This window comes from Falco cherrug, chromosome 9, assembly GCF_023634085.1.
Source record: "Falco cherrug isolate bFalChe1 chromosome 9, bFalChe1.pri, whole genome shotgun sequence".
NCBI classification, from domain to species: Eukaryota; Metazoa; Chordata; class Aves; order Falconiformes; family Falconidae; genus Falco; species Falco cherrug.
Window position 1 is genome coordinate 13412231 of NC_073705.1, and position 12340 is coordinate 13424570.

Here is a 12340-nt window from a genome sequence, read left to right on the forward strand (position 1 = left end):
CTTCCCACGTGAGCAGCAAGGCGAGCCCCGGTGCTGCCACTGAACCAGCCAAAGCACCAGCCTGTTCAAACACTGCAATGCCAGCAAACCCCTTCCATGACAAAAACTACCACGCTCCCAACCAGCCGCTTTTCATCCATCTTTATTGTTGGTTCAGCTTGGGCAGTCACAGGAAGGGGTCAGGCAGATTCCTCCCCGCAAATGCGGAGTTTGTGATCCTGCTGTCATTGCTCTCTGTGACAGGGTGGGGTTCGCTGGAGGGGGATCCCACTGTGGTCCCTGCAGTGCTCTGCTCTGGAGGTGCTGCGCATCATGCCGCGGTGCAGGCTGCCCAGTAAGGACAGCTTACTGGGCACAGAGAAGGGGGTTGTACAAAACCATGGGATTTCTGCAGACTTAAGCTCTAAGACCCCTTGCTATAGCTCAGTAACTGATTTTAGTCTGAACGCATACCGATATCATTGGGAGCACAATTCCATTTCACAGTATAAAAAACCAGTTTGCTGCTGGGGTGCAACGGCTCATGCTCTTCCCCTGGCACTCTAGGGCCCAAAAGTGCCCAGAGCATCTGATACACATTGGCAACCTATTTTTTCCTACCAGCTATAAAATTCTGGTAATGAGAGACCGATTGGGACATTTTCTATGGCTGTGCTTGTGTGTTGAGAGCAGATACAGGAGAGATTTGCTGGTATTTTCCAATCCCTGGGCTGCGGGATTACCAGCAAAGGGATTCCCTGGGGAAATAGGTGGGAAGAAAACTCATGGCCTTCCGGGGGGGACCATGAGGGCTTTTATCCTCAGGACCTGCAGGGCTGGTCTTGGATGGGGTTGCTGTTCCTGGGAAGCGAGGCTCTTGCTTGGGGGGCTGCTGCTACTTCGGCCTTTACATCTGCAAATGCACAAGCATTGGAGAAAAGAGTGGGATTCAGGTCTAGCCAAGGGGAGAGATTATTGCTGCAGGGATAAGGCTGTGGTGTGAACAGGCAAGGTGCTCAGAAAACCTCCTGATGGGAACCATAAGCAACATTAGATTAAGTGAGGGAGTCAGGCCAGGTGTACGACACAGAGCTATCCAGCAGAGCCCACCTTGCTGCAAGCAGGGGATAAAGTTTTACAGTTTCTCAGCTGTGACCTGGACACCACCGGTGCCACCAGGTTATCCACATTTCCCAGCCAGATCCGTCCAGATCTGTTGTACACTCCTCGTGCCCTGTCCTGGGCCAGCCTTCCCTGGGGTGCAGCAGGGTGCCCAGCTGTGGGCTGCTCCCAGCTAAAGAGAGATGCAGATCCCCCCCCGCCCCAGTTTGCACTGGTGCAGCCCCCTGTATCCACAGCATCTATGGGCCTGGTGTGCCCAACCATCCAGAAAGGCATGGGGCCAGATCCTCTGCTAGTGCCAGCTGGGCAGCTTCCCTGATTGTAATTAAACACCCAGCAATTAGCTGCAGAGAAGGAGTTGAACTTCTTTGCTCAGAGGAGGAGCTTGATTCTTCTCTGCAAAGCCCAGGCTCCCATTGCAGGCCAGATGACTTAACACCCTGCTTTTCCTTCATGTGTACTTAATTAAGGCATTAGTGAAGGGAAACATCCCCTTTCCCTCCCCTCATTCTCCCATTAACGATCCAGCTGTTATTTTAGGGGAAAGGTGATATTCTGGAGATTTTATAGGACTCCCTAGGCATGCAGTTCCCTTCTCCCCCTCACACGCAGCAGCAGCAGAAAGGGAAGGGCTCAGCTTTACATCTTTGCTGTCAGTCTCTGGTGACAGCCCCCACCTCCTGGGAGAGGTAGGAGACCACAGGGCATGACCTGACCACCCTGGAAGCTGCCCGGGAATGTGCTCATGCCTGGGTGCAGCTCTGGGCACAATTGCACAAGAGCAACCAGGAGTGACTCAGCCAAACCAGTGAAACTGGTGATGGTGGAACAGATATTTCCTATGCTGCGATTACTCTGTCTGCTGTCAAAATGTTTGCGTTCTGGCAGCATGCTTTAATGCCTGAGCGGCACCGCTGGGTGATGCGGGAGCAGCTCCCTGGTGTGCCCCGGGAGCACCAGGGCTGGGATGGGGCCAGGACCCAGGATCCCACCATGTTCCGCATGCCGTACCCGCCGTGCTGCATCGGGGCGGCCAGGAGAAACAGCTGCTCTCAAGGGCATTGCATGAGTGACTTGCAGAGTCATAGTGATTTGTGTGTTTCAAATGGGCCAGGAAGGGGCTGGGGGAGGTTGGCAGCAAGGACAGAAATCTCTTACTGCCAGCTGGGGAGTGTGGGGATGTGTTTTGGTGTTTAGCAGGGTGCCTGAAACAACAAGGATTGCCCCAGGGAGATGTAACTCTGGGGAACAGAGATCAGTGCTTCAGCAGGTTGCATCCACTCATGCCTCTGATTACCCCCAGAGCAATCCTGTCCTCCCTTCCCAGGGCTGCTGTTTGCTCACCCTCTGCCAGGGGCTGGGATGCAGTCATTGCATTTAGAGACAAAACCCAGCAAGGGAAGATAAAACAGGAAAGAAAATAAACTTTTGCAACTTCTACCTGTTACGGTTCTTCCTCAGACAAAGCACCCAGCTCTGAGGAAGACTATGGTCTCTGGAGCACCGGCAGGGAGGGATGGGGACTCGGCACACCTCCCCCGCGGGCAGGGCAGCAGCCTGCCCAAGGCAGCGGGCAGCAACGGGGGGTGCCCCCCGCCACCAGCCTGGCAGCCCAGGCAAGTCCTGGCCCCTCTGCCCCCAGCGTGGCCGAGGTGTGTGAATGCCCCCGTCCCCAGCGAGCCGCAGACTTACTTTGGTGGGGGCTGCGGGGGGCTGCCTGCGCCGGGCAGGGTGGTGGCTCTTGGTGCTCCCGGCTGCACAGGGTCCTCACCTTCCTGGCCACGTAGCGGCAGGCTGGGGGGAAAGGGGAGACCTGTCTGCTTGCTGCAGCAAAGCAAAACACCAGCTACCCTAAAAAAACATCCCCAGAGAGCCCAGAGCTCTGGGGCTGCTTTGTGAGCTGGGGACCCTCACGGAGGAGGATCGGCTGGGGGCTGCGTTGGACCTGTAGCAGGTTACGGCCAAAAGTAGCAGTGGAAATGGAGGGGAATGGATTTAACAGGCTGAAAGGGAGTTACTGTGTCTGGTGTCCTGGCTGTGTTTCAAACCACTCCAGCACCAGTGTTTCTCCCCCCACAAGCAAAGGCCATAAAATATGCAGAGTATTTACCACGCAGAAATCCTTCTAAGCTCTCTTGCCTCAAATGAGAGGTTTCCTTACCGTTGATAATTACTCAAACCATTTTCTCCCTGGCTCAGCAAAGCTGTCCTTTCCAGCCAGCTTGTCTCTTCGTCTCCGTCCTCTCGCAGTCAGCTCTGCAGTGGTTTTATTTCTTAACAGCCCAGCCGCCTCCTTCCTTCCCTCCCGCAGGGATGTTGCTCCAGTTGCACGGGGTCACGTGCGGGGAGGTAGGCTCAGCCTGGCGCTGCCTTCGGGCAGGGCTGTGCCAAGCCAGGCACGGCATCCCTGTGCCTCCCTGGAGGGAGAAAGCACTCCGGGCACTGGCTTCGGGCAATGGCACTGAGGGGTGAGCCGACCGTGCCGGAAAGGTGGCTTGGTCGTGGCTGGAGGAGCTGCTCTTGGTGCTCTGTGGCTGATGAAGGACGTGGGTTTGAGATGTGGGGAGATAAACTTGGCACTGCGATCTCCAAGCTGAGCTGGAGAGGGTCGCTGCAGCGTGCACTTTGTGTGGAGCAAGGGTGAAGAAGCACCTCCTTTCCTGCTGCTGTCTGAATGGTGCAGGAATGAGAACGTCCTTCCCCACCCCCAGCCAGACCTTCAAATCCTCTTATACCACATCCCGTTGTATGCAGGGGAAGGTCAGGGTGACATCCCCAGCAGACAACGTGTAGGCAGTAGCACTGGCCTTGGTTTCTCTGGAGTCCTTGCCCGCCTCCAGACCACTGCCTGATTTTTGTCCTCGGGGTCACTGCAACCAGTTACTACAGAAACGCAGGTTTTGTACATCTTTTGCAAAACCTTGCTGCTGTTTATGCGTGGTATGTATTCCTTAATCTCAGTCAGGTGAATTCTGAAAGCTCTTTGACCAGGGCAATGTACTTCTTATCTCCAAACCAAGCACTCGCCGGTTCAGGCAGGTCGGACTTTGGTTCGATGTCCTTGCCTTGGCATTATATAAGGTCGGCCAGACGTGCGGTTGATGGACTGCAGGTTCTGCATCTCACGGCACCTGCAAGTCAGCAGCCTGGGCTGCTGCAAGAGAAAGTGCAAGGTCAGTGTGTGAGACAGAGGGGAGCTAATGTCGCCCTACCCCACCCTTGGTCTTATTCTGGTGGTCTGTGTCAGGAGATTTGAGTAAGCTCTGATGCACTGGATTGCATAAATGCGGCGTACAAACGTTTAGCTCAGCTGGTGTCCTGTCATGCTGCTGTGTGGTGTGAGCGAAAGGCAAAGGCTTGAGCAGACATGAAGAATGACCTCTGCTCTAAACTATAGAGGACTGCCCGTCACATCATCAGATGGATGTCATTGGAGCGTGAAGGAGTATGTGATGCAAGATCTGTAGGTGTTTAAAAAAAAAAATAATTCAAGAACCCCCCTCACCTCCTGAGCATCCCCCTCCAGGGGGGAAAATGCTCCAATCCCAACACCCTCCCCAAGCTCCAATCCTCTCTGGAGGACCCACCTCCCCATTTCACTGCAGAACTCACCAGGACAAGGGGAGTGATTGCACCACAGCTGTGTGCTTTAACAAATAGTGAAGGCAGCTGGAGGAGTAAACGACTCTTTTGAGTCTTTGCTCTCAATTGTTTGGTTCACCCCAGGTTTTGCAAACCTTATCCTTTGCCAAACGTGCGCTGTGGAGCTGACACCTTGGGTTTGCAGATGGGTCCCTCTAGATGGTGCTAAGCTAAAGAGAAAAGGTGGGTGGCGAGACGCTTTGGAGAAAAGGTCCTGCGGTGCACTGCCTCTGCACGCCTGGCGCTGCCTGAGGTCTCCTGCCTGGGCTGGGAGAACATCTCCGCTCTGCTTGTTCCCAGCAACGCACCCATGCATTCGTACGGGTGCTCTCCTATGGTGCTCAGTGTTTGCAGCAAATACTTCTCAGGCCCTTCTTCCACTTGGTATTTTCCTTGCTGATGTACAGGACTCCACAAATGCATCATGATTTTAATCAGTGCAGCTGCTCCTATCCATGCACTAAATCAGACAAGTTGGTTTTTAACAGCAAAAATTCATCTTAGCAATTTTTTCCACTTCAACCAGTTCTATTGAGCAAGGCAACTACGACTACATCAGCTGTGTCCTTGCATCATTAGCCAGAATCTTAACCAAATTCAAGCATAGATAATGTATGATTTATTGATGTGGGCAATTGGGAGAGAATTCACCCTGACTGCCGGAGAACAGCAAGGATCATTGAGGATTAGCTGTGAAGGGGAAGTCTTTTAGATCAACAGCTGAACAGATTTTACTTTGGAGTCACAGATGGGTGGTAAATAAGCTATTCAAAGAGAGCTATTGTTAGAAAAGACTTTTAAAAAAGACTATCCACATTCAGGTCTGTTTTTCTTCCCACTAGGTATAACTAGGGAAAGAACAATTCTGTTAACCTCAATAGCACTGTACTGGTGGCACCGCTGCTGGGAGATGGGGATCGAGCTCAGTTCTTCTCTCCCTGTGCCTAGTTCTGCGCAGGGAAAAGATGTTTGTGGGCACTGATGGGATCAAGGCACAGCCTGCTGTGCTTGGTAGGGCTGCAGAAGATGACTCTTTGACACAAGCAAGCTTTGCTTGTCCAGAGCCGAGGAGTGTCCAGCTCCTGTCTAGGTGTGTGGCCTAGAGAGCAATCTGAGAAGTGAGTTCTGGTGTCGGTCCTGCTCCTGTGCAATTAGCTCTGGCTGCTGCCCCAATATTACCGCTTCCCTCCATCGTGGAGAAAGGCTCTTACAGGTTTTAACTACTCCCCAATCTAGATTTGCTGGCCTGAGCTTTGAGCGTGGTTTCTATTGATACAGCGGCGAATGGCTGCTTTTGCCAAGTTTCCCTTCCAAGAATGGCTCAGCTCCATTCATGATGAGCCCATAAACTGGATTAAGACCTCAGGGACAGATTTTCTAGTATTTGAAGCCCGTAATCTGGGCTGGGCTTTCAGAACAGCTCAGTCCCCTTGTAAGCAGCAAATTATGGTCATAAGTGCTCAGCACTTGGCAGTTTATATTGGGCTACTTGAGGCTACGTTTTCTGTAAAGCTCAATACTCAGCCCTTCAGGATTTTGGGAAAAACAGGGCAATTATCCAAGTGCTGACATGAAAGCTGAGCTTTTCTGAAGATGAGAATCCTCACTCTTGATTTTCCTTCTCAAAAGGTTCATGTCCCTCTAAGCAATTAGTTGTCAAATTAATCCATGGGCTGCAGGCAGCCTGTCATTCATGAAAACCTCTGATTTGCCCATGACCACAGAACATTAACTCATGAAATTAATGAGACACCTCATCTCCAGCCATCAGTCCAACTGTTGCAGAGCACCTCGGCTGCAGCCACTTCTGTGACCTGTGGGTTCTGCGGAAAGACCTGAAAATACCTTTAGTGTGAACGAAACGAGCGGTTACAGGGAGCGATGCAGCCACAGCTAAATGCCCGCTATTTTCCCAGTTTTGTTGGTGGATTTTACCCTCAGCATTGCTACACCTGCCCTTCTTCCAGTAGCTCAGTGTAGCTACGCAGTTGCACCTTTCCTTGAACACCTGCTTGCTTAGGAGGAAATAAACTGTGCGAGACGAATTTAGGGATTTGGTCCAGTTCAGAAGGAAGGAAGGTGACATTTAGCACCCAGGGGGCTGGGTCGCTGCAGATGGGCTGAGCGTCGTGGCCGCTGCTCCAGAGAAGCTCCATGGGCATCTGTAAACATGGTGCTCCTGCGGTTCACTTTAGTGCTGAAACCTTGACATGCTCTGTCCAAAAACCTTAGTGGCATCAGGAGGAGCCAAGGCATAAGCAAAATGCCAGCAAGTCCAAACAAGGCTTTCCTCCAGAGATCTGGCATGCAGGGAGAGAGGGGTCTTGGTGTGCAGGAGCAGGTGAGGCCCCTGCGATGGCAATTATTTGTGACAATGGATAACAAGATGGGGAAAAGCTTTTGGAGCCAAAGTTAGCATTGTGTTTTTCCGGATGCTTTGTTCTTGGCAGCAATGGCGGGGAATTCCTGTTTGTTCAAACATTCTTCAGGTGGGACTGGCACCTTGGTGACCTCTTCGCTGTAGCATGGTGCTCATGTCTGCTGGTGGGCCCGTGCCACTGGCCCAGCCCAGCGCTTCCTCTCCAGCCTGGATACAGCCATTGTAAAAAGCATATTTCTGAATAACTGGTCCTGGCATTTGCAAGTCTGAGGAGAGATGAAGGTGAATGCAAGCCTTTCACAGCAAAACACTCCCAACATTGTTTGCCTGTGCCTTTCCCAGCCCTTGGCAAGGTGACATCCTTGCTGAGAAGGAAGAAGGACACCAAGGCAACTCAGAAATCAATAACCATGACATGCAAAGTGCCCAGCCATTATGGGGAGGGTCTCAGGAGGATGGGGGGTGGGTTGTAAGAGCCCCAGGGAGAGGTGGTGGTTTGGTTTGTCCCTCAGGCAAAGGGCAGACAGGTGGTAGCAATGCCCACCTGGCTTGGCTCGTCCCCAGGCACTCTGAGCAAATACTGGCAGCTGAGCCAACAAAGAAGATCCCTCGGGGTGTATTTCATCTCCTGCTGTTTGCTAATTGCTTTAATGACACGGGAGCCATCACCTGGCCTGGCCTTGCTGTGGTTATCATTCTTGGCTGGGCATTTCTAGCAATTACTGGCAACCTCTGAAGAAACAGTGTTTTGAGATAATTTGCCCACAAAGCACGGATAGAGATCACTGTCCCCTGCATCTTCTCTGGATGAACATAAATGAGTGAACATGCAAGTCAGAGCTGCCAGGACTGGTGTGTATCTCCTTCAGCAGCCTGCTGGCATGCAAGGCAGCCTTAAAAACCCATACAAAAAAGGCATGCAGGTAAAACAGTGCTTCAAAGCCCTGCTGAAACTGTACCTATCTGCTTCCATCTTATCCACACACGTCAGGAAGGCTGTTACGTGACACAGTTTGCTCTCGAGAAACACTGTTTGGTTGTCTCTTGCCATTGCGGCGTCCCCAGAGGGCTCACACAGAGCCTTTTCAGCCCTCTGATGTTGCATCTTCTGACCATCCACGCTCTGCTTTGCCTTGCTGAGTGACTGGCTCGTCTCTCCCCTTCCTCTGGCCCCAGGTCGCCACTGTCTTCAAGGAGATTTTGGGATGTCTGTTACCACTTCAGAGTCTTTTGCCCATTAAATACCAGAGTTTTCAATACTACAAAATATTTGATGTATTTTTAAAAAAAATCTATACAGTCTTTATTTTGTGCTGTATTCCTGCCTCATTGCTGGGCTGGTGAAAATTAAACTTTTTTTTTCTCTGATGACTGAAACAATAAGGGTGCATAATACTGTAGCTTTCCCTGTGGCTCTTGCTGTTCCCTTTTCTTTTCCTCTTCATTGTGATGAAAGCAGAAAACTTTTTTTTTTTTTTTGGTGTCTCTTAGCCCTTTCTATCTACTCCTCAGTTTGCATGTCAGCATTTGAGTTTATCACTAAATACTTGTGCCGCTCATGGGTAGCTCTCATTTCTAGTATTAGAAATATTAGTAATGGAATGTATTGTTCATTCTGACTTTCTGAAAGACTTGTTGCAGCTGTGCTGGTTCTTTGTGACACTTTGTATTTTTCAGCATGGGGCAGTTTCCTATTGTGCCTTTATTTTTCTTTTTTGAGCTGCCTGCTCTTCTGCTTCTCTTTGGTCACTTTCTGGTTTCACTCGGTTCATGTTATGCACTAAAACTAAACCTGACTGTTCGCATGATCTGCAACAATTTAGAAATGTAAATTTCCCTGCTCTCTAAAAGCTGTGGCTGTGTTTTTCCCTCGTCATGGGCATCCGTGCAAGCACAGCAGCACATGGCAGGGCCCAGGCTGGATTTAGTGGGATGTGGGAGACCGAGGGAGCCCTGGTCCCTCCGCCAGCTGGGTGGGCAGGCTGCCTGGAGCACCCCATGGCAGGGTGCCCGGCAGGATTCTTCCTCCCTCCCTGCTGGCATCCAGGTGCACCTATCACCAAGAACAAGAGCTGCTGACTTCAAGAGATGAACTGGTTTTGACTGAAGCCAAAAGTAGTATTGGGATCCTTAAATATTCAAGCAGAACGTCTTATCCACAATCCTTGGCTGTTACCACCGTGTTTGCAACGAGGCTCATGTGATGCAGTTTTTTATTAGGAAAGAATCGGGTCTGTGGTTAAATCATGCTACAGTGCTGTAGGGCAGCCAAACGAGCAAAGGAAGTTTGGCTTATGACTGCGAATTCTGACTTTAGGTTTTCTGTGACCCCAGGTTCATTTCCAATAATAAGCCATGGCTCACAATGCTCAGCAGAGCTTCCAGTAATAAGAGAGAGACTATAGCAGGGATGGAAAGGGAAGTGTCTCGCCTGAAAACACTGCGTGGTGTTATGTGGTTAAACCACAGATTTTTTATTTTTTTTTCCCTGGGCTGAAACAATGAGAAAGCTGCACCAGGAGCCATCAGTGATAGCCATTTGAAGCTCCTGGTTCGTTTTTTTTACGCCCAGGGCCATGCAGTCTGGTGGTTAGCTCACAGGGCAGGCGAAACAGGAGACCAAGATCCTCTGGGCTGTGAATCAGAAATGCTGGGGCACTCTTGCCAAGGCAACAAATTCCCTCTGGGTCAGTAAATACCATTTACCTGAAATGGTATTTAAATCCTCCTCCTCATCAGAGTTGAAACCATGGCTTTGGGTGGCAGTCAGGTGTGGGATGTGGTTAGTCAGGGACTGGGGAAGGTTGAAGTGGTGTGGGGCGAACTGCACCTTGCTGAGCCCTTCTTCACCATCACAGGGAGCTGCCGGGAAATCCGTGCCAAAGGATTATTAGGTGCAGGATGGACCAGGGCTGTTGGTTGAGCTGCTGCCTTTAGCTCAGGGAAAAAACACTGGCCACTCTCTCCCTACTAATAAGCTGCCTCATTCGGTGGATATTGCCAGCATACCCCATGTGCTGGGTGTAACACAAGGACCAATGCATCAGCTTCAGGGTGCATTTTACTTAAAACTCTTTAAGTGGTGGGAGAATACTAGAAAGCCTCAAAAGTAATTTCTTGAAGGAGAAAATAACCCGCTAGAATTCAGGCTCATGGGGACTTTTCCATTAGGTGATGTTTAGATGAAAAATTGAGGGAGAAGTCTGAGGTCTTAGGCAGTTTCTGATCAGATTTTATCCAGTATCTTGAAAGAGGGATGGTGCAAAAACCTGATCCTCAGCCACGGTACTAACTATACCCCTGCTAGTAACAGTAATAAATGTGATTGACTTCAAGGGAACTACATCACCTTTCAGCTACTGATGGTCTGGTCTGTCAGCGTTGGGAGCAAATTAAATAAGAACAATTGCTACAAATTTAGACAGGGGTGAGGTTTTTAGACCAGACCAGGGATTAAGCTGTTAGTATTAATGGACCATTTATGGAAAAACTTCTCTGGGCTGCTTTACAAATCAGCCCAGCGTGGCTGTAGGTCAGGCTGCTGACTGCGTAGACCTAACGTGACTTTTACTCATAGTAGTTTTAGGTCTCCAGCGTCAGCTTCCTTGCCTTTGGTGTGGTTAGCCTGGATTTACAGCATTGCAAGTGGGGCTGAAATCAAGGTCGTTTTTTTGTGCCTATTAGAGGGTGAAATTAATGTCTTTGCAAAAAGCCCAGACAGCCAAATCTTCTGCAATACTGAAATCTCAGAGCGGATGGAGAGTGGGATTCTCAGAACCACCTAACAGACTTCCAGCGAGACTCATGTTGTGGGCTGTGAGGCTTTGAAAATCTCAAACAAAGCCTGACTAACCATATAAAGCGAGCTGCTTTCAAGTGACTCAGCCTTAGCGCAGGGAGGTGAAGTTGATTAAACCACTTTCTAAATTCTGTTGGCTAAATCAGCATCCCTTTTCTCACAGGAACGTGGCAGTAGGAGGTGGGTACATGAGCAAAGCAGTGGGACAGAAGCTGCTCCCCCCCGCATGCATGTCCAGCACGTCACCACCGAGTGACCCGGGGCATGGGAGCAGCCTCAGCCCTGCAGTCTGGGGATCCCACGGTGCCTGAAACCAAAAGGCTGACTGCAGGAAAGCTGCTTCTCGTCAGATGTTCTGCCTGACCAGAATCAGGAAGTGCTGAAAATTCACTAAAATAGTCACAACTCAGAGATTTTGCACAGATTTCAGGTAGACCCCAGAGAAGCAGCGATGATGCTGAGTGTGACCATGGAGAGGAGACCTGATGCTTGCCTACCCCATGCTGGGTGCAGCCACTTGCCTCTTTGCAAATGCGGAGGGAAATGCTGCCCATGGAGGTGAGTATGGGTCTTGCAGAAGGGATGGTCAGCATGGCTTGTGATGCTTGTCTCATCTGAAACTTGGTGGTGTGAAACTGAGCCCGGTGTCTGAGGAAACAGGACCTCTTGTTGTTAGGTGAGAAAAGTTGGGCTGAGCAAGAGTCATGCTCTGCTTATTGGAGCTAGGGCAGGAAGGTGGGATTCAGTGAGACCCCAAGGCATGCATCGGTCACGCTTGGTCGCAAGTACAGGGAACACGGTGCTGCTGCTCCAGATTGCTGAGGAGCAGCTGCTGAGTCAAAGCTGCTGGTGTGTGGGCCAGCTCCAGCCTGCTCGTGCTCTCCCTACTGCATGGCAGGAAAAGCTCCTTTGCAGGTAACAGAGGTTGATGGTGCCTGTCCCATCTCTGCAGCAGTTTCTGGGCTGGGGTGGTAGAGCCAGGACTTTCTGCCTGATCCTGGAATCTATTCCCAGTGTGCCCAAGTAAAGCATTCCTAGGAAAAACAGATTAATAACTATTGAGGGTAATGAGAAGAAATCCAGCAGAGATTCCCACCTGCACAGCAGAGGCTGTCACCGCAGGGCCAGTCCAGCGAACAGCCCAATAGAGGTAGTCGAAATCTCACCGCTAGGGTTAAGTATGGCAAGGTGGGTGAAAAGGCTGAGATCTGTGCCCTGGGATGTGCCAGTGCCCTGGGATGCACCTGTGCTGTGCTCTTGGAGGCTGGGTGGCGCTTGGTCTGTCCCAGGTCTGTGTTTGATCATCACGGGGTAACTCCTCTGGCTACCTGCACCTTCAGCTTCCCCAGCAATTTGTATCCAGGCACTCCTCTCTGTATCTGATTTCCATGTCAAAGATGATTTCTCCAGAACCAGCT

The 12340-nt window shown here is 50.8% G+C and overlaps 1 long non-coding RNA gene across 1 annotated transcript; it reads right to left on the bottom strand.

Annotated features, from left to right (window-relative positions):
* Window positions 1-126: 126 nt before the first annotated feature.
* LOC106631371 (uncharacterized) lies at window positions 127-3755 on the bottom strand. The gene is made up of 3 exons (XR_001335001.3): window positions 3263-3755; window positions 2794-2895; window positions 127-892 (listed from the first exon to the last, which is right to left on the bottom strand). It is a non-coding gene; the product is annotated as an uncharacterized LOC106631371 (long non-coding RNA).
* Between the last annotated feature and the right edge of the window lie 8585 nt (window positions 3756-12340).